The sequence below is a fragment of the Populus trichocarpa genome, chromosome 1, assembly GCF_000002775.5.
Source record: "Populus trichocarpa isolate Nisqually-1 chromosome 1, P.trichocarpa_v4.1, whole genome shotgun sequence".
Taxonomy (NCBI): Eukaryota; Viridiplantae; Streptophyta; class Magnoliopsida; order Malpighiales; family Salicaceae; genus Populus; species Populus trichocarpa.
Genome location: NC_037285.2, coordinates 19,523,358 through 19,546,614, shown reverse-complemented (window position 1 = coordinate 19,546,614; position 23,257 = coordinate 19,523,358). Strand labels below are relative to the sequence as shown.

The 23,257-nt window shown below is 33.3% G+C and overlaps 1 long non-coding RNA gene across 1 annotated transcript in view; it reads right to left on the bottom strand.

Moving 5' to 3' along the window:
• Positions 1-7,585: 7,585 nt before the first annotated feature.
• The window catches only part of LOC127905359 (uncharacterized), a 43,586-nt gene continuing 27,914 nt past the window's right edge, over positions 7,586-23,257 (bottom strand). Inside the window, exon 2 of the long non-coding RNA XR_008059312.1 lies at positions 7,586-8,295. This is a non-coding gene — a long non-coding RNA (uncharacterized LOC127905359). The remainder of the gene's footprint in view (positions 8,296-23,257) is intronic.

Below are 23,257 nucleotides of genomic sequence, written 5' to 3'. Positions count from 1 at the left end.
GTGAGCCGGATGGTTTGGTCCTGATTGTTTGGAGGATCTAGACTAAGAAATAAATACTTTTTTTAACAGAGATAGTGGATGATGATGATGATAAAGAGAAATAATTATCTTTAATGCTTTATAAAAGTTGTTTTATGATTTAGAAATACTCTTCTTCAGATTGTGTTGAGGTAAGAAGAGTAGAAGCATGAGATCGACGTGCTAGGAATTTGGACTGAGGGTTTGAGTCTGCAATCTTAGCATTTTTATGTTGTTGTAACCATTTCATGATAATAGGTTTGGAACTTTTAGTTTCTGCTGCAAAATAGTCCCACCATTTTACTTTGTATCTCATGGTGAGGATGGGATCCTCATGCTGGATATTGTAGTCAAAATACTAGGAGCAAACCTAAGGGATAAAGAATTTGGAATAAAAAAAGAGAATTGGTGGGAATTCTTTCTAAGTTACTGAGGGTTTAAAATTTTGTTTGAAGTAAATGTAATTGTTTTAAACAAAGGGTGATGTTTTGTTACTTCATAAGTACAACCAAAGTAATCCCACCATTGAAGAAACTAGTTGGGTAAATTTGAATTCTTGATGGAATTATTAAAGTTGAATAGCCATGAGTGACTACCTTTGAAATTTTAAAGGAAAAAGGTATTGAACCATGCTTGTTGATAATACCAATAAGCATAAGTGCGGACAATAGATTTACCAAGTTTGACATGGTAACTAATTGGAAATTGGATTGCTTTGTGAAAGGGTTGTTTCCAATATGAAGGATGAAGGATGTTTTGAATGATACATGTAGAGTAGGCGTATTGAGAATGGTTTTGTTGCAATTTGAAATGTTTGAATCTAGCTAAACATGTTATTTCAAGTATTGTCATCTAGTAGACAAGGTTTGGATAAATCCTAAGGTTTGAAGTATCAATTTGGAGGGAAGATTTTTGTAGCTGCAATGGAAGGGTCAGAATGGAGAAATCCATTTTCAATAGTTAAATTTTTTTGAAAATTGGTTTTTCAATGTAATTAGATTTTTTTTTTTGGAAGCTTTTGAGATAGTTCAAATGGAGAATTTAGATTAAAAATAAGCATGGATTTTGTGATGAAGAACCTGCTTCTATTTTGGAAATTGGTTTAAGAGGTTTACCTACCTGAGAAGACTTTTCTTACTATAAGGACTTATGGCTGATAGTTTGTAATGCCAGATGTAATTCTGGTGAATTGGATAAGGATTCTACCCAATTTTATACTTATGAAAAGCGTTCTACTTCTTTATCTTCAACTATTGCTTAATACTAGGATTTCATTGGCTTTGCAGAAGAAATGGTTGAGGTAAGGAGTTTTGTAGACTTTTAGGATTTTTAGGATTTTGAAGATTTAGACTTTGTTTGTGGGGGTTTGCTTTTGTCTCTGGATTTGGATTTAGGAGGCAACATGACCTGCACCTAAGATTGTAGACTCAAACTCTTAGAAACTAAAAGTTTCTTTGCAGCAGAAACTAAAAGTTCCAAATCTGTTATCATGAAATGGTTACAACAACACAAAAATGCTAAGATTGTGAATTCAAACCCTGAGTCCAAATTCCTAGCACGTCGATCTCATGCTTCTACTCTTCTTGCCTCAACACAATCTGAAGAAGAGTATTTCCAAATCATAAAGCAACTGTTATAAAGCATCAAAGACAATTATTTCTCTTTATCCTCATCATCTTAAGAGGCCTAAAGATATTTTGGCCCATTTTATTTCTTAGGTTAGATCCTCCAAACAATCAGGACCAAACCATCAGGCTCACCTTCTCCTGTCGGCACAAATGGTTAAAACAACTAGCTGCCACTCCAACTTTTCAAAAAGTTGATCCCTCACTTACATAAATGACAAATAACTTTTGGTGATAATTGGTAGACAACCTTTTCAACTTTTTAAAAAGCAAATCATTTGCTTTACAACATTTTCAAAAATGACAACCTTGTTCTACTTTATATAAGAAGACTCTTCCCAGCCTTTAAAAGCAGAACTATATAGAAGAGTTTCTCAGCATAAGGCATCAAATATCTATGCTCTTATAACATACTCAAATTTCCCTGTAACCTTCTGTATTATCATTTATCCTATAAAGAGATCCATACTTCTTTGATTCAAACTTCTACAACCATTATCTTTTGTATTAAATTCAATACAAAATTTTCAGTATGGTTCTTTTAATTCTTACTATCTATATATCCAATTTAAATTCTATTTAAATTTATGCAATTTCATTTCTGTAAACTTAAGTATACTCTATGTTTGTTAGAGGATCTTGTCTTTCTTTGACTTGCCTCTTCATTCATATCAGAAATTCTATTTGTTTTTATCATATTGTTTGTATTTCAATTTGTTTCTATAATTTCATTTCTGCAATCCAAATAAAAAAGATTTAATACAAAAGTTGCATTCTGCTTTCATATTTTCTAAGTTTGCTATGAAATTAGGTTTTTGACAAATCCAGATCCATCCTAAACACCATTACAAAACTGCATTTACAGTCCCATTTGGTCAGCGTATAATGTTTTAACACAAATTACTTCAAAAAAGTATTTGATAAAACTTACTCGTAGTTTTTTCATAAGATTACAAACTAGAAACTATTACCTTGTTTGATACAGATGCTGATTTAAATTGTATCAAAGAAGGGGTAGTGCCTAAAAGATTTCTTCAGAATACTTCTGAAAGACTTTCTGCAGCAAATAATTCCAAATTCATCTTTTAGTAAAAACACAAGCATCCATTCTTAATAATGTTTTTTATCTTAAAAATTTCTTTGTTGTTACAAATGATATAAATCATACCATTTTTTTGGAACTCCATTCATTAACATAATTATCCCTTACAAAGCCAAACATGATTGCATAATTTCAAAAATTAATGGTGTGCGGCTTGTTTTTCTTTTTTTTAGAAAAATCAAAAACTAGAAATCTAAATTTAATCAAAGCATGTGCAATACATAAATATCAGATCAATGCATTGATCAATGAAAAACAATTTCATTTACATGATTTGAAAAAAGATGTTTATTTCCAAAGAATTGAACATCAATTACAAAATTCTGTTTTACAAAAAAGAATTTCAGATTTCCAAAATAAGATCGAACATGAAATTTGTTATGATCTGCCAAATGCTTTCTGGAAAAGAAAACATGTTGTTGATCTTCCCTATGAAGATAACTTTTATGAAAAACAAATACCTAAAAAAACGAGACCAATCCAAATGAATGTTGAATTAGAACAACATTGTAGACTCGAAATCCAAGATTTAGAGTCAAAAGGTTTCATCCAGAAGTCTAGATGACCTTGGTCTTGTGTTGCATTTTATGTTAACAAAAACTAGAACGAGGCACACCTAGACTTATGATCAATTACAAACCACTAAATAAGGCTCTAAAGTGGATAGGATATCCAATTCCAAATGAAAAATATTTATTACAAAAATTGCATTCTGCTTTCATATTTTCTAAGTTTGATATGAAATCAGATTTTTGGCAAATCCAGATCCATCCTAAAGACCGTTACGAAATTGCATTTACAGTCCTATTTGGTCAGTATGAATGGAACATTATACTATTCGGTTTAAAAAATGCACCATCTAAATTTTAAAGAATAATGAATGACATATTTAATGCATATTCCAAATTTTGCATAGTCTACATTGATGATGTTCTTATTTTTCAACATCATTAGAACAACACTTTAAACACTTATGAACATTTTTCCATGTTGCAAAACAAAATGGTATAGTTGTTTCCAAACCAAAGATTTCTCTATTCCAAACTCGTGTTCGCTTCCTCGCCCATTATATCTGGTAAGGTACCATTATACCCATTGAGAGATCCCTTACCTTCGCCAATAAATTTCCTAATAAAATCCTTGATAAACCTCAATTACAAAGATTCCTAGGAAGTCTAAATTATGTTTTAGATTTTTATTCTAATATTAGTAAACTTGCAAAACCCCTTCATGACAGACTAAGAAAAAACTCAGTTTCATGGTCTGATGAACATACTACTCTTGTTCGTTAAATTAAGAAGCAAGTCCAAGAAATTCCTTGCCTTTATCTAGCCAATCCCTTAGCTCCTGTGATTGTAGAAACAAATGCGTCAAATTTGGGGTATGGGGGTATTCTCAAACAAGTTCAAAATTCCAAAGAACAAATTCTTCAATTCACTTCTGCCCATTGGAATAACTGTAAAAAGAATTACTCTACCATCAAGAAAGAAACTCTTTCAATCGTTCTATGTATTACAAAATTTCAAAGCAACTTATTAAACTAGAAATTCCTTTTACGTATTGATTGCAAATCTGCTAAAGAAGTTTTACAAAAAGATGTTCAAAATATAGCTTCAAAACAGATTTTTGCTCGATGGCAAACTATGTTAAGTATTTTTTATCTTGATATTGAATATATAAAAAAAGATACAAATTTCATTCCTAACTTTCTAACTCACGAAATTCTCCAAAATAGGTCCTGATGCCTTCCAAGTCTAAAGATAAAGGCAAAGCCTGTAAATCCCGGGAAAAATCAAGGTTGGATTAAATTAAAGGAAATAAACTAAACTAAAAAGAAGTGGGGGCAAAATGAATACACTTAAAGAAAATAGGGCCTAAATGAAAATAATAATAATAAATAAATAAATAAAGATCTGCAGCTATCATAAAGAAAGAAAAGAGGGAGTTTTTGTATCCATTTCTTTTTTACAAATCAAGAGAGAAACACAAAAAATTCCAAGAATCCATCCAAGATTAAGGTTATTCATAGAATAAACACTGGTGGGCAAGGGATTAACAAGAAAATTTGAACAAGAAGAGAAGAGGGGAGGGCCATCTATCATTAGAATGAAAAGGAGGGAGTTGAAGATCGAAACCTTGATTCGTACCGGGTAAGGTGTTCTAAACATGGTTTTATGAGTTGTTTCAAAGTCGATTATAAATTGATGCCTGGATGTTGAATTATAGTTAGGGTTCTTAGACTTGAATTTAGGGAAAATATATGAGTCGCTAAATTAAATAACTTCAGGTGTTGTGTGTATTAAGGTTGACGAATCTAGACAGTTTCGTCTCTTCACTTTCAGAGGGATTTCGGGTAGGAGGATGAAGGAATTAGGATCAGGTTCCTCATAGAAATTATAGTTTTAGATGTCAACTAACTAAGAAAATTGGTCTTGCTCAATTTGGAGTTATAGAACTCTAGCTATAGGTCACCAACCGAGACTGGGTCACGACAGACCCTATAGGGTAATAGGTCTGGTTCGTTGATAAATAATTTTAACTGCCTTGGAGGCAGATATGGGTTCTCCTTCCTTCAGAGAACTTATAGCCTCATGTCTTAGCTTCCAACGAGACTAATCTCGCTTGAAACGGAGTTCTATAACTCTAGATACAGTTAAACATCTGAGGAGAAGTTGGACAGTAACAATTCAAATGTCTAGACAGTAACAGTTGGACAGTAACAGTTCAAATGTCTAGACAGTAATAGTTGGAAACAAGACAGTAACGGTTCAAAAACAAGACAGTAACAGTTCAAATGTCTAGACAGTAACAATTCAAAACAAGACAGTAACAGTTCAAAAACAAGACAGTAATGGTTCAAATGTCTAGACAGTAACAGTTGGACAGTAACAGTTCAAATGTCTAGACAGTGACAGTTCAAAACAAGATAGTAACGGTTTAAAAACAAGACAATAACAGTTCAAATGTCTAGACAGTAACAATTCAAAACAAGACAGTAACAGTTCAAAAACAAGACAGCAACGGTTCAAATGTCTAGACAGTAACAGTTGGACAGTAACAGATCAAATTTTTAGACAGAAACAGTTCAAAACAAGACAGTAACAGTTCAAAAACAAGACAGTAACGGTTCAAATGTCTAGACAGTAACAGTTGGACAGTAACAAATCAAATATTTAGACAGTAACAGTTCAAAACAAGACAATAACGGTTCAAAACAAGACAGTAACGGTTCAAAAACAAGACAGTAACAGTCCAAATATAAAGAAAGGAATGATAACTATGGTTGGACAAATAACGACAATATTAATGGGTGAAATGAGAAAAACATAAAATATTAAGAAATGAGTGAAAGAAAGACTTATTGATTGTTGATATGATTACTATAAAACATATCCTGGGTGAGGAAAATTTATGAGATAAACCTGTGATTTGTAGGAGGGACCACAGGTGTGGTGCAACAGCAGCAGCAGGGGAGCATGAGTAGAGCTTTTATTGCAGGTAGGTGAATCGCACCTATACTTTCTAAGTTAAATTCCATGATTTAATATATATTACCGATGTGAAATGTGAATTACTGAATGTATGTGTAATCAAGGTAAAAGGTTGTTGTGTGAATTGCCAAGTGATGAAATCATCGTTGACAAAAGAAATATGAAAAGTGTGATTTGAGGCATGAACTAACATACATTTAGTGTATGTTAGGTTCCCGTGTAAGGGGATCGAGCATGGTATTGACTAGCATACATTTAGTGTATGTTAGGATCCCGAGTAAGGAGATCGAGCTGGTATTGACTAGCATTTTAGAGTATGTTAGGATTCCGGGTAAGGGGATCACCATGTATTGACTAGCATACATTTAGTGTATGTTAGGATCCCGGGTAAGGGGATCACCATGTATTGGCTAGCATACATTTAGTGTATGTTAGGATCTCGGGTAAGGGGATCACCTTGCATCGACTCCTACGGGGTGATGATGATGATACCAGTGAAATTGGTATCGGTAATGTGTTACGCAAAAATAATCATGGTTGATCTTATAAAGTCGGAAATGGAGGTTGATGATGGAAGAGGGAACGATTATTAATAGTTGAATAAGGAAGAGATTCTAATGAAAAACCAGAAGGGAGAAGTGAACAAAATATGAATGCATGTTACCTTTTTTTAAATTGTTAGATATTCATGTTGTTATATTTATTGTGATATTCACATTTCAATAATATGCATTTTGTTTCAGGATCATCGCATGCACGACAGGAATAAATCCTAGCTTATGTTTCCATTATTGTAATCTAGGTTCTAGGGAGTATACCCTTATATTTTGTAAACATGAAATGTTTGTATAATTGAATTTGTATAATTAATGTCTAAACTTGAATGAATGAACTTAGCTCTGTAGTTCATATAACCATATTTAATGTCTATGTGTTTATATTTTTATCCATCCATAATAATATTTTGTTATATAATGTGTATCATAAATATTGTGGTTGGTCGGTGTGATAATATTTGTAGAATTGAAAACTGGGTTGATTGGGTCGGGATTGAGTTATGAGACGCGAGTTACTAGAAGTGTAAATAGGTTACATGTCGATAACTTGGAACCTTCCGGAATAAGGGGGGACCTTGTTGAAATTTCAGTAGATGTTAATACGAAGACCATGAATATATATATATAAAAAATCCTAATTACTCTATTTTTGGTTGACATGAGATTGTTGCTTTTATCCCGGTATAGGGGGGGATGTTACAAAGCCCCTCAGTAAATACCTATAAAACCACAAAAAACCCAAAACACTTCAAAACTTATAGCTTCTGCCATATCTTTTGCAAAAACAATAACTTCTTGGTACGATGTAGTTATTGTTGAAGAAAAAACAATAAATCCTCCAGCAATACAAATTGACAAAGTACAAAATATGGTAGAAACTCTATCCAAATCTCCAGAATTATTTTTGTCCTTGCAAACTTTGAGCCAGAAGTCCTCTTAAGGGGATGAATCCCCTTAATCAGGTAAAACTCCTACACTGATTTTAAAAATCCAAACAGAGTCTTCTTCTCAAAGACCTTTGCTTCAATCTTGTATATTTCATTATCCCAACCCAATTTCATGAAAAAATCTTTAAAACCAAAGTCTAAATATTTCATCAAGAACAATTTTCAAAATGTTTTAACTATTGAAAATGGATTTTACCATTCTGATCCTCTTGTCACAGCCACAAAAAGTTTTCCTCTAGAGTGGTACTTCAACCGCCAAGTCCAAAGAAGAATATTTTGAGGTCATGAAACAACACTTTGATAGTGGAAAATGAGAGTTTATGTTTTCATCTTCTTCAACCTCCTCATCCTCGGGATCATATACTCCTCTCGGTAATAAGAATAAAGATGATTGTTATAGCATCTTACCATCTTTATAAACCCATAAAAAAAAGTATTTTCAAGAACTTTTAGGCTCACCTGTTTTGAACTCTTCTTCATAGTCCATCCTTTTTATTTTCAAGCTCTTTTTCCAGACCCATTGTTTCAGGCTTTTTTCTACAAAATCTCCTAGTCCTATAAAATGATAAATCAATTGTTGGTGAGAAAGAAGATAACAAAGAAAAACCCCACAAAATTCGAAGGCAATTTCCAAGATTGTCATCTCTTGTTCAGGAGGAACAAGAACACATGGTCAACTACATTGCACCAAAAAGAATCTTCAGGCTTTCAAAAGGTCTTTAGGCCTCTTCCATGACAACTTCATTATAAAAGGGGACATCCTAAGTTTCAAAAAGGGCATAGCAAAATACACTAAAGAAAATTCTCTGTAAACACTCTCTAGTAACCAATATCCCCTCTAACCATTATCTCCTGTATTAATTTCTAATACAAATTTAAGTAGATTCTATCCTATTTATATTTATTTACATTCTTGCAAAATTTATATTATTATTCTGCAAATTTAAGTATGCTCTGTGTTTGGTAGAGGATCCTGTCTTTGACTTACCTCTTCATTCACATCAGAAATTTGTTCATTTTACCCAAAACCAGTATATCGGTTGGAAACCTGTGAATAGATCTTTAGATCATTCTTAGATGTAATAACACCATGTATTGTTTTTATTATTTTATTTATGTTATCTGTTATCTATTCTCTAGTTTCCTGAGTTTCGAATAGAAAATCTTTGGTTTGGAAACAACTAAACCATTTTGTTTTGCAACATGAAAACATGTTTGTAAGTGTTTAAAGTGTTGTTCTAATGATGTTGAAAAAATAAGAACATCATCAATGTAGACTATGCAAAATTTGGAATATGCATTAAATATGTCATTCATTATTCTTTGAAATTCAGATGGTGCATTTTTTAAACCGAATGGCATACCATTACATTCATACTGACCAAATGGGACTATAAATACAGTTTTGTTATGGTCTTTAAGATGGATCACTATTAGAAAATCGATAAATACAAACGGAAATACCGAGGGAATATTTCTGTCGGTAAATTCCGAGGGATTTTACCGACGGAAATATTCCCTCGGTATATACCGAGGGAAAAAAAATTAAAACAAAGCAAAAAAAATAATGACGTGTCATTTTTACCAACGGAATTATCGACGGAGTATTTCCGTCGGTAATTCCATCGGTAAATCCGTTGGTAAACTGTGAACATTGTTCATCATGTCAATTACAAAGGGAATCACCGACGGAAATTTCTGTCGGTATTTTTCAGAGAGCTCCAGAACTGTTCACTTTCCAATTACACTGTTAATTGTTGTTCTTTACAGACAAAATCACCGACGGATTGAAAAGTCGTCGGTGTTATTTGGCGGTTTTCTGAAAAAATTCAATTAATTTAAATTTTTCATTTAAATATTACAGACAGAATCACCGACGGATTGAAAAATCGTCGGTAATTGTTGGCGGTTTCTGAAAATTTTTTACAAAATTGAAAATTTAAATTAAATATTACCGATGGAATTACCGATGGAATAATTAAAAAATATTAATATTCAATTATCCGTCGGTAAATCCGTCGCTAACGCGTCCTAATAAAAAGTCTGGATCCCCTTATTTCACAAGAGACAGACTCATTTCTTATAATTTTTCTTCTACTTCTTCTTCTTCTTCTTCTACTACTACTTCTTCTTCTTCTTGTTCACCATATGTAAAAAATATCAATATCTATTTCTTTCTCTTCTTTTCTCTCCTCATCTTCTTCTCTTTTCCTCCATACTCGGGTATGTCTTCTTCTTCTTCTTTCTTCTTTTATCCTCTTAGTTTTTTTTTAATTAATATGCTTTACAAATATTTTTTTCTCTCCTTAGCTTCACTTGCAACTACATTAAGGTAATATTTTTCTTTTTTCTTCTTTTTTCATGATTGTTTTCACTATATTTGTTTTTTTATTCTATTTTTAATTGTTTTTGTTCTTAATTATTGTATAAATTTTGTTGTGAGATTTTTTTTTTCATATGAGACTAATTTTTAGTTGATTTATTTATAGGGATTTTTAAATTTTTAGCAATTGCAACTTCATTTTTTTCATATGAATTTTTTTAGTTGAATTTATTTTTTTCATTTTATTTATTTGTTGCAAATTTGTTTGAGTTAATTTTCTTCTTTTTTTCCAAGCATTTTGAGTATATAATATATAGTGTTGATTTATGTTAATTTAATTATTTTTTAATTTTATAAAATGAATTTTTTTAAAATTTTTTTATATAATTACCGACGGAATTACCAACGGACTTTCCGTCGATATATCCCTCGGTAATTCCGTTGGTAATAAAAAAATTATTACCGACGCGTCTGTTCCGTCAGTAAATCCGTCGATGATTATATTACTAACGGATTTACCGACGGACAAAACATTACCGACGAATGATTCATCGACGGATCATTTCCGTCTGTGATTCTGTCGGTAATATAATTACCGATGGAATATGTGTCTTACACCGACGGAAAAATTTCGTCGGTAAAACTGTTAAATCTTGTAGTGGATCTTGATTTGCCAAAAACCTAATTTCATATCAAACTTAGAAAATATGAAAGCAGAATGCTATTTTGTAATAAATATTTTTTTATTTGGAATTGGGTATCTTATCCACTTTAGAGCCTTATTTAGTGGTTTGTAATTGATCATAAGTCTAGGTGTGTCTCATTCTATCTTAGAGTTTTTGTTAAATTAAAATGCAGCACACGACCAAGGTGATCTAGACTTCTGGATGAGACCTTTTGACTCTAAATCTTGGATTTTAAGTCTACAATGTTATTCTAATTCAGCATTCATTTGAATTGGTCTCGCTTTTGTAGCTATTTGTTTTTCATAAAAATTGCCTTCATAGGGACGATCAACAACATGTTGTTTTCCTCTCGAAAAAACATTTGGTAGATTAGAACAAATTTCATGCTCGATTTTATTTTGGAAATCTAAAATTCTTTTTTGTAAAACAGAATTTTGTGATTGATGTTCAATTCTTTGCAAAGAAACATGTTTTTTTTTTAATCATGTAAATGAAGTTGTTTTCCATGGATCAATGCATTGATCTTATATTTATGTATAGAACATGCTTTGATTAAATTCAGATTTCTAGTTTTTGATTTTTCTAAAAAAAGGAAAACAAGTCGCACACCATTAATTTTTGAAATTATGCAATCATGTTTGGCTTTATAAGGGGTAATTATGTCAATGAAAGGAGTTCCAAGAATAATAGTATGATTTATATCATTTGTAACAACAAAGAAATTTTTAAGATAAAAATTATTAAGAATGGATGCTTGTGTTTTTCCTAAAAGATGAAGTTTGAAATAGTTTGTTGCAGAAAGTCTTTCAGAAGTATTCTGAAGAAACTTTTAGGCACTACCCCTAATTTGATACAATTTAAATCAGCACTTGTATTAAAGTATTAAACAAGGCAATAGTTTTTAGTTTGTAATCTTCTGAAAAAACTAAAGTTTTATCAAATACTTTTTTGAAGTAATTTGTGTTAAAATATTTAAAAAATCTTCAGGAACATGTTCGATGTTTGATACTGCATGATCTAATGCATGGGTCTCAGGGGTTTGATCTTCAGATTCTGGTTCAGAATCTGACTGACTTTTTATCTTAGATAAGAGGTGTTGTAATATGGCTGATTCAGTATCAGAAGATTCAATGAAAAGGCTTTAGATTTGGTTGATTGTTTCTTCATCTATTTGGAGCTCATGTAATTTTGTATTGACTTTGCTGACGGGAAGTATTACGTTTCAGGCCACATTTTTAACAGGTGATGTTTTTTAAGTGAAGCTTGAGTTTGAACCTAGACTGTGAAGGTTTATAGGCTTTTGTAGGTTTTCTTTGTGTTTTCTTGTAGTAAGGTTATTCTGGTTTGGAGTAGAAACATTTTCTAGGGGTTGATCTCTTGTAATGTGGTTTATTGGGCTTTGAATAAGGCTTGGACTTGGAACAGTTTCCATTATAAGTGGATTTTTGTATAAACAGGTCAAACTATTGGCAAAAGCTTCTTAGTTCCTATCTAGTTCGCTTCATTTCCCACTTCAAGTGTTTTTGAAGTTGAGGTCTTGATAGATCTTAAGACCTTCGTTTTGGGTAAAACTGACTAACTTCCCATATGTCAGCTGGTCAGAAGGAATAATTTTGGATGCAAAGGTATCTTTGATTTTCTTACAGACTTTTTCTCCTAAAAAGATAGGCAATCTTACAAGGAATTTTTATTTCTAAAAGGGCTGGTTTGAGTCTTCGCGGAGCATAACCCGAGTGAGGAAGGTGTTTTTATACCACTGAAAATCACTAAGCTTTTTGCATCTAAGATTTAAAAGGAGTTCAACATTTTTATCTTTCAAATGGGAAGGATCTCCTACAAAATGTAAAGAGTTAAGATGAGGGTTGATACAACTTCTTGAATGGTGTTTCTGGAGGAGTCAATGATAGGTGTTTGTTCTTAATTCATTTTGATGGAATTTAGGATTTGGAGATGTTCGGCTTCGGTGAGATGATAATCCCACCATCCTTTTAATTGGCTAGAGAAACCAGCTATAAGAAGTTCGATTATGGCTTTATCTAGAGTACCAGTCTGGGTTTTGTAGGCGTTGGCTACCATGGTCATTTATTGGAGGGTATTTAGGATGTGGTATTCTAACATTTCATCTATATTCCATTCATAGAGTGAGGAGGCATTATATTTGTGTTGGTTGATAATGGTAGGTTCATTTTGAATGGATATGTCTGGGGCAGTAAGGGATTTGGGGTTTCTCTAGAGGAGTTTATTAATCTCAAGATTTTCTTTTTGGAAGATATCGTCATCTGAAGTTTGGATGTGATATGTTTGGTTATTTTGAATGGTGATTATTTTGTTTGTGGAGGTTGAAAGATTGTTACTAACTTGGGGGGTGTTAGGTATAATTAGAGTTGAGGTCTTAATTTGGTAAATGTGGTCTTTTATGGCTTTGAAAAAGTTATTTTTGCTTTAGAGTTGTGTTTGGCTTGTTTTGGTGACTTGATATTGTTTGAAAAGTGGGTTTTTTAGTCTGAGGTCTATAGGTTTTGTAGTCTCGGCAGGGTTGGCAATTGTCCTTTGGATCTGTTTTTCTATCTTGGTTAGCTGTTTGCTTATGGTATTGAGGTTGGTATTGGTGAAGTTGTTTTGCTGGATAATATGTTTGGTGTTTATAGTAACATCTTCACTAGGAATTTTGTAAGGAGCAGCTTCAACTATTTGGTCTTTGTGAGGGATTTTGAGGTTCCTTAGGGGTGGATGATCTGACTCGACTGAAGGACCATTGAAAAGTTCCCAAACAAGAGTTTTATTCTTAGATGTTATGGGACATGCATGTTTTGTAGATGTGAAAGGATATGTAATGTGATATTCAGATGCATAATATAACTCAAACTAATCGAAAACTAGGATTTGAACTTTATGCAATGCAATGAAATCATAAAAACATTTTTGTATCTCATGTCTTTGTTGTAAAAAAGTTTTGAAAAACCAAGATCTTTTCTTAGAGTTATGATTGCCATAAAAATCATTTTTGAAATAGGTTTTATCGATAATAAATTCTTTTTTTGAAGTTAAGACATTCAGCTCGTTTTGGATGTTTTATGTGACTGTAAAAAAGGTTGGAGGGGATTGATGTTCAGGGTTTGTATATAAAGGTTTGGGTATATTTGTAGTGTAATATGCATTTTAAAAGCTGGTACTAGGTATATCAAAGGTTGATTTTCTGGATGGATTCATTTGATATGACATATTTATAATAGAAGGGATTTTGGAGATTCTTCCTAGATATATAGTGCGGGATGAGGAAGATTCATCTGAAAACCTGTAACTAGTTGAATGTCGATGGAAAGACAATTTGACTTTTCCATCTACATACTTGGTTATTTCTTTAATTTGGACATTTGGTTTTTATGGTTGTTATGGTTCTGGTTGTGTTACACCTTTGAAGATCCAATTTTCTGGAAGGGTTACATCTTTCCACTAGATGGCTCTATGAACAACTATGTTTGATCTGGAAAGGTCAGTTTGCAGTGGTAAGGTTTCACCTTTTTGTGATTGGAATTTGTGTTTGCTGGCAAAGGCTGAGAACATGGCTTTGTAATGGATTTTGAAGATTAAGGCTACTGGAATGAGTTGTCAAACAATTTGGTCGACCGTTTAAAAAAAATCTAGCAATTTCCTAAGTAATCTTCAATGATACCATGAATGTCATGTATCGAATTATGGGGATGTTGCACACATTATCTTAAAGGCAAAGGTTCAAAGACGCATTCAGAAACTGATGGTGTCAAAAGCATTATTCATAGGAGATATGAGTTAAAAAGCATATTATCTGAAAGGTGAGGACTCAAAGGTGTACTTAGAAAGCAATTATGTCAAAAACAATGTATAAAAGAGATAGAAGTTAAATAGAGCACACTATCTAGAAGGTGAAAGGCTCAAAAGTGCACTCAGAAAGTGATAATGATAAAAGCAATATCTAAAAAAGATAGGGACAAAACAGTGCATTATCTGGTAGGCGAGGGCTCAAAGGCGCTCTCAGAAAATGATAACGTTAAAAGTAATATGTAAAGAAGATAGGGCCTAAAGAGTGCACTATTGGGAAGGTGAGGGGCTCAAAAGTGCACTCAGAAAGAAATAATGCTAAAAGCAATATCCAAAAGAGATAGAGGCTAAACAACGCATTATTTGAAAGGCGAGAGCTCAAAGGCACATTTAGACAGCGATAATTCCAAATATTTTGTTAAAAAGTGAGTACCTTAAAAAGCGCACATGAAAAGATATGCTTCAAAATTGCATTCACATAACCTTAAGGATACCTTATGATTTCAAATTTTAAAAATTAGGCATTCTTTGCTCTTGTATCGGTAGGAAATGAACCTCTAATGGATCTTCTTTGTTGGAAAAAAATTGAATCCATCCAGGAATGTTTTTCATGGACTCCCTACAATGATCAAAATACAATGCTTTGGAGGTTAATATGTATGTATTCTTACCTAAGAAACATAGGTCCCCTTTCTTTATAGATTTTGTCTCTCAAAACTTAATCTTTGTAGCAACTTTTCATGGCTCTTCCATTTTAGTCTACTCAAGCTACAACTTGTGGATTTGATCTCTGGGAAAGGGATGCTCATTTCATGAGCTCAGATGATCATTGCCTATATCTAATTATTTAGGCACTTTTGTTTCATCAATTATGACCTTTCAAAACTCTCATATTTATCACTGTAATATAAATACCACTATCAGGGTGTTAAAACCAACACTCAGTATTCACCATACCTGATTTTTTATAGCTTTCCTAGTTATATCATAAGTTCTCAAAAGACATTAGAAGATTTAAACAAGTTGCTTTCCATTTTTTGTTTTCTTAGAAAAAGAGTTATATAACCAATCCTGTTGGGTTTTCTTGAATTGTTGTCCCTAGCTTGACCATAACCCCAAGTACTTTATCTTGTTTTGCTTACTTGGGTTTTCTCAAGGATAATGTTATGTAGAAGATGTTTGGTTCTCGCAAAAGATCGATATCACAGAAAAATCTTTAGAATTTCAAAGCTATTTCCAAATGCAAAAACTATTTCGATGCAAGTTTAAAGCAAATTTGTTTCAAAAAAATTCAAGGGTTTCATGAAGGTTGAATTTTGTAATTTGGTGCAGGTTTTTCTCTTAGTAAAAATATGTGGTTACCTTATATTTTCATGATTTTTTGGTCAAAAGGCTTGAGTTTCAGAGAAAAAAAATATTTGAAGCATTCATTTTACTTGTATAAATAATAAAGCATAACCATAATCTTTTGAAGATCTCATTTTGCATGGGAGAGCATCGCTTACCAGACGAGATTATTTGCTTTTAATTAGAAAGCACTTTATCAGGCACGTAAAGTAGGCTTTGGTTATTGATTATAAAAGAAAAGGATATTCATAGGCTCGAGAGGTGTTTAAGGGCTTTCAAAACCAAAGATCACTAGCACTCGTTCCTAGGCCTTCCTTTTTTTCTTTATGATGGCTTTTCAGATCTTAGGATTTATCTTGTAAAATGATTTTTTCATGCCCCTAGTGACGGGCTTGGATTACTTGTTTTTTTATTTATTTATTTGGTTTTGAGCATCATTATCATCATCATTGCACGACATGCTCAGCCTCTTTAAATCTCTACATGCCCCTCAGCTTTTATTTAGGTACTTTTGATCTTTCCATTGATCATTGAGGATTATCTTGTATAATTCCAAGGTTAAATTGCTTTTATAATCCTCGTACTCGCTCCCAGTATAGGGTGTGATCCAAGTCATGATTCTTTTGCAAGAAAACAATTTACTAGGCTCAACGGGGACTTGCAAAGAATATTTTTCAAGTATTGTGAAAGAATTATCAAAGATAGTTTTTCATCATTTTAAACACTTACATTTAGGATTAATAAGTTTTATTCTCATCCATTGTGTTAGTTGGACATGCAAAATAGTTACCATTAAATTAAATTATGAATTATTATCCAGCCAAGTAAAACTCAGTTTCAAAATTAGTTTGAATAGTTTTAGAATTTCTCCCCATCTGCTAGCCTCTTCACAAAAGCTCTTGTGCAGGATTCTGTTTGATTATGTGAATAGGCAATTGAGGCAGCATCTCATCCTCTACTTTAACTTATGTCTCCACACTCTGCCCATTATCCTCATACTCTAAGGTGTTGATGTAAAGGTCAACTATCTTCAAATGTTCATCAATTACAAATACCTCTTCGCTTATTGCCTCTTCAATTTTCAGAGTACCTTGAGTTAGCATCTATATCACTTCATTGTGGAAATCTTCATGTTGATCAATCACATGACCCTTTTTTTAGTGATACTTACAAAAACTCTTATTCATCATCTTATTCTTGCAGCTACTCTTCTTGTATCTAGCTTTTATAAGCATTTCATTGATCTCATCCATAAACACCTTCAAGGTCCTCGAACCTGTAGTCTTTAGTACATTTACAGTTCCACCATATGTAGCATGATTAGGTAGAGGATTTGTATTCATATTAGGAGCTTCACCAAACATTCTATCTTATTTTGATCAATTATAAGAGCTTGTTTTTAATTAGTTGCAAGAGTCAATGTTGTGCCCGGCTATGCCTGCATGATATTCACAAGTTCTGGTTTTTACCAATTAGGATAGGGTGGTTGTAGTGGTGTGAGAGAAACTAGCTACTTATCCAATACTTAGTAGCCTTTAGTACATTCCACTAAAAAATAAAGGTAGTTGGGGTAACTGTTCTTGGGTTCTTTGGTAATTTCTTTTGGGTCAATCTCAGTTTGGTTATTTTGTGTTTTAAGTTTTTTAGTAGGAAAATGTGAGTTAAAGTTGACATTGGCTATTTGGGATGAAAAGGCTTGAGTGTTGTAATTTTAGAAATTGTTATTTTTGCCTTATATCCTCCCTCAACATTATCAACATCTATTTTTTTTTCTCTAAAACCCTTCTTCTCAATGAGTGCAGAAATCTTCTCACTCTATATTCCTTGCTCAATACGCTCAATCATTATCATAACATCAGTAAATTTCCAAGCTGAGTACCCATAACATGCTCATAGTAGGGTGTTTTGAGGGTATTAGCAGATAGTGTGACCATCTCTCTATCCAAGAGTAGGGGATGTATTTTGGTGGCCAAATCTCTCCATATTTGAGCATTCTCATGCATAATCTCTTTATCTTCCTTTTCTAGAAGACAGACTAGATCTGTCGAAAGCAATGTCCATGTTATATTTGTACTACTTAATGAAAGAAACTACAAGATCTTTCCAACTCTGGATTTCTATGTTATCCAGCCTTATAAACTAGCTTAATGAGCTATACTCAAATTGTCTTGAAATAAATGCATGCTTTTCATTATGTGCAACCTCCGTTATCTTATTATAGTAGGATATGAGATGGGTGGAAAGACATTGAGTTCTGGTATACTTTATGAATCCACGTACACGTTCGGCACGACCACATTTGGAATAAGACGTATCTCGGCAGCTCACATGGTATCATATAAGTCAACACCTTTAATAGCCCTTACTTTTTCCTATAATGCTGCTATTTTATCATACACGATGTCTTCAAAGTATTTTATCTTGTAGGACTCAGTAGCATATACATCCACAGTTTTTGGGGCTGGTGCGGGTACAGTCGGCTGCACAAATACCATATTGCAGTGGGGTTCCTAACCTTGGCCATTATCCCTTCTTCAGGTTGGGCAAAGGTTATAGGCCAATTAGATGGACCTTCACCAGAGATGTTTTTAAGTGTTTGCTCGAGTAGACTAGTAATGTGAGCCATGTTGAGTTTTAAGAAATCCATCTCCCCTTGAAAATAAGCATCATGATGGGCACGTTCCTTTTCTTCCATGTTTCTTCATTAAAATCTAGTGTTGTAGATTCTACGGGTTTGGATTTTTCAAGGACCTATATTTCAACCCCAAAGCATGTATGCATGTATGCTCATGTATGAATGAAGACATACATGTATATAGAATATGGATTAGCTTGTTCAAAGAGCTAATCCATGACTTCTTTGTTAAACACAAGCAAAAATCTGTAATCTAATAAATCTGAGATCTTTTCCCCAGTCCTCATCTCAATTAAATCTCATCCATACACGTGACATTTAAAACCCCAAAGCATGTATGCATGTATGAATGAAGACGTACATGTATATCGAATATGGATTATCTTGTTCAAAGAGCTAATTCATGACTTCTTTGTTCAACACAAGCAAAAATCTGTAATCTAATAAATCTGAGATCTTTTCCCCAGTCCTCATCTCAGTTAAATCCCATCCATGTTGGAGAGTACAAAACAAAAAGGTGGGTTTGATCCCCTTTCATTTAAAAAAAAAGGCAAGGGGTTGTTATGTGCAAAAATTTCTCGACTTTGGTGCTTGGTCAATTTCCCTTAGTTAGTTATATCATCTCAAATTTTTGCCTGTATTTAGAAAAAGTCGTGGTCTTAGTTTAGAAAAATCCTGCAAAGTTTAAAATTATTGATCAGACTTGCCTTAATGCAAATGAATTATTAGGGAGTCAAACATCGTAAAGGAAGGTTGTGGTGAGGTCAAACATCCTAAAGGTAGATTATTGTCATTATATGAGGTGTAAGCCTACTACCTAGTCTCAAAAGAGTCAATGATCTGCCTAGTGACTACCTCTCATGAAGACAATTAGTTTACAAGAAATGGTTGGGGAATAGTATGATCGTCATTACCAATTAAACTCTCAAATCATAGTTGGGTGTCTCGTGAATTTAAACCCCGATTAAAAGTCATTAGATAGACCGATAATCCCCCACCTAACTTAAAATTGAGTTTCACTCTCAGAATTTAAAATGCATGAAGGTATGAATCCATATTCGATGTACTTGTGCATGAACAATATGTAAAAAAACATGCTAAAATTCAAGTCACCAACAAATAAAAATAAGGCACAAATAAAATAAAACACAAATAAAGTAAAGCACAATAAACAAAGATTGGTCCAATCATAAAAGTCCTCGATGGAGTCACCATTTTGTTGTGTCGTGCACGGCGTCGAATGACGGATATGTCTCCTAGATCGAGGGGTTTTGGATATGTTGAGATTAATCATAAAAATATGATCAATAGGGTTCAAGAGTTGTCACCTAGTATTATGGTCACTAGGAAACCTAATGGTCTATGAGAGTCCGGGTAAAGGGACTAGTTATGCACGAGAAAGATGTATCACCTCCTAGTGCGCCCTACCTATATAGTAAGTTACATTGTTGATTGATTGTTTTAAGTCATGTTTTTATTCATTGGTATGTCTAAGGTTTAAGAAAAGTTTTTCTTGGTAAAATGGTCATTATCTTATCATGTTAGAATTTAACCATTCTAATGCCTAGAAAACAAATAAAGGTGTTTTTGTTTTTTAAAAAAATTGTCAAATCCTAATGGATAATCACAAACTTATTGTGATACCTATTAATTGTTTTTTTTTGTATTTTTTAAAGTATGATAAAATACCAATTTTATTATTTTATATAAAATATGTTTGAAGATTTTAGAATTTGGTTGTATGAACACAAATAAAAATGTATTTTTTTTTCCAAATAAGGAATTTTTTATTTTTTGTATTTTTCTGAAATTTTAAAGAAATGTATGTATATTTAATATCGGGTCGGTATCTTACAGTGTAAGTTTATAACCCAGATATTAAATGAAAAGGTTGGGAAAAAAACATGCAAGAGACTCACAAATAATTTTAAAATGGTCCACTAAGATTTTTTAGAATTTTTAAAAAAATTACTTGAGGTTGGTTTGGAAAAATCACAAAAACAAATCAGCAAAGAAAAATAATTACTCATGCATCCTAATATCAAATGATCAAACCAAATTACAAAAATAAAATCACATCAAACAACTTTTCACTCAAATAAGACATTCAGCTATTGTAAATTATATAAAGTAGTACACAAACATAAGGCATATGATATTGAAGAGACTTAAGAAGTTTAAGGATCAAACCCGAAAATGGCCAAAAACATAAGAAGACAAATTGCATGAATTAAAATGCAGCTACTAGAATATTGGAACTCTCGGCTGTAACTAGCACTACTGATGAGAAATGGCTAAAACACTGGTGCAGAAAGGTTTGCTGCTCACATTGTTTGGTTGATAATTGCTAGTGTACTTTGTTGGTGTGAGTTGTAATATATAAGTAGATGAGAGGAATTATAGGAAGATGGAAAGAAAGATTTCTTTCCATCCCACAAGATCATAATTATAGGAACCTGATCTGTATAGCCAAAAATAGAAGATTTAATCTGATCTTATATGTGTAACAAACGACTGTGTAAAGTATGATTAATAATATACATAGTAAATATTTTGACATAGTATTAGAGTCTGGTTCTAGGCTTTTTTTCCCCCAAAAACCCTAATACTTGCCTTCCCTTACCTCGCCAACCATGTCGTTGGATTCTGATATAGAGCACCACATTAATGCATCTCAGTCTGATTCCATGTTTACCGAATTAACCACAAAAATCATTGAAGCTCTTAGCAAAGTCCAAACATCGTCCCTGTCCACTGAACCCCCTGCTGCTCTGATCAGCGTCAAGCTAGATGACACCAACTATGCCCTTTGGTCCCAAGTTGTCGAGATGTACATCTCGAGCAAAGACAAATTAGGATATATTAATAGCGATTTTCCATAACCACCATCGACGAATCCCTCTTTTTGCAAATGGCACACAGATAACACTATTGTCACAGGCTGGCTAATTAACTCAATGAATTCCTCATTAATAGAGAATTTCATTCAGTTTCCTACTGCCAATATGGTGTGGGACTCTATTTCTACCACTTATTTTGATGGTAGTGACACATCTCAAGTTTATGACCTTAGGCGTCGTGTGACACAACTTAAACAAGCTGGAGGCTCCCTGGAGCAATACTACAATGATCTTCAGGGATTATGGCATGAGATTGACTTCCAGCATCCTAATCCAATGGAGTGTGCAGTTGATATTCACAAGTATATTATTATCCTTCAAGAAGATCGAGTGTATGTTTTCTTGGATGGCCTTGACAATTGACTGGATAAAATTGTAGAAGACATGCTGCAACTTCATCTATTCCCTACCATAGAGCAAGCATATGCTCACATCTGTCGTGAAGCAATTCGCCAGACTATTATGATCACTACCAGCGAGGCTATTCCAGTGTTGTTCTTGCCACCAAAGGACTTTGACGTGGGCCTGCCAACCCCACGTCTAACATACACAATGGGAAGTAGAAATCTCGTGCGTTGATTGAAGGCTTGAAATGCACCCATTGTGGCAATTAGAAGCATACACGTGAAAATTTCTTTAAGTTGCACGAATATCCTGATTGGTGGAATGATCTCAAGGCCAAGAAACATCGTGACACAACTAGCAAAGACGAGGGTCTTGGCACCGTAGCGGTAGCTAATACAGAGTCTCATTTGTCTTTTACACCACCGATTGCCTACGATTCCTCCTCTTCAGACTTAGGTAACCTTGGTTGTGTTTGTTTTAGTTCACCTGGTGATGCTGAATGTGGTGCATGGTTGCTGGACTTCAGTGCCATTGACCATATGACATTTGATGTTAAAGATTTCACATAAACTTCCTTACCAAGACATACCAATATCGATAATGCTAATAGCGTTATTTCCCCTGTCATTGGCGCAGGCACCGTGACCTTAACTCCTACTTTGCAGCTGTCTAATACGTTACTTATTCCATCACTATCTCATAAACTCCTCTCCGTAAGCCAAGTGACTTCTGACCTAATTGTATTGTGCTTATATATCCTACCTTTTTTCTTATCCAGGACATTCTCACCAAGGAGATCATTAGGTGTGGTACTATAAAAAGGGGGCTATATTATATAGAAGACTTTAGTGTGGGCAGAGCACATCACATGCAGCATTCTGTTGGTGTCAAAAAGAAGGAGATCTGGCTTTGGCACTATCATTTAGGACACTCGTCCTTCACCTACATGAAACATTTGTTTCTGGATTTGTTTTCTCAATTGAAACATTTTGATTTTCAATGTGAAACTTGCATTTTAGCAAAAAGTCATAGGATTTGTTATCCTTTGCATCAGAATAAAAAGGATACTCCTTTCACCTTGATACATTTCGATGTGTGGGGTTCTTTCCCAATTAATATTGTGTCCAGGTTCAACTGGTTTGTGTTGTTTGTTGATGATTATACTCGCATGACTTGGCTTTATTTGCTAAAACATAAAGATGAAGTTTTCGGTGTGTTTAAGTCATTTCATGTTATGGTAAACACACAATTTTCTGCTAAGATTCAAGTGTTTCAATCAGACAATGGTGGTGAATATACTAATCACCAATTTCGTGATTATTTCGACCATCACAGCATTGTTCATAAAACTTCATGTCCCCAAACTCCTTAGCAAAACAATATTGCAGAGCAAAAAAATCGACATGTTCTTGAGACTGCTCGAGCTCTCCTAATAGGTGTCTATGCTCCTTCTCAGTACTGGGCTGATGCAGTTACTACTTCT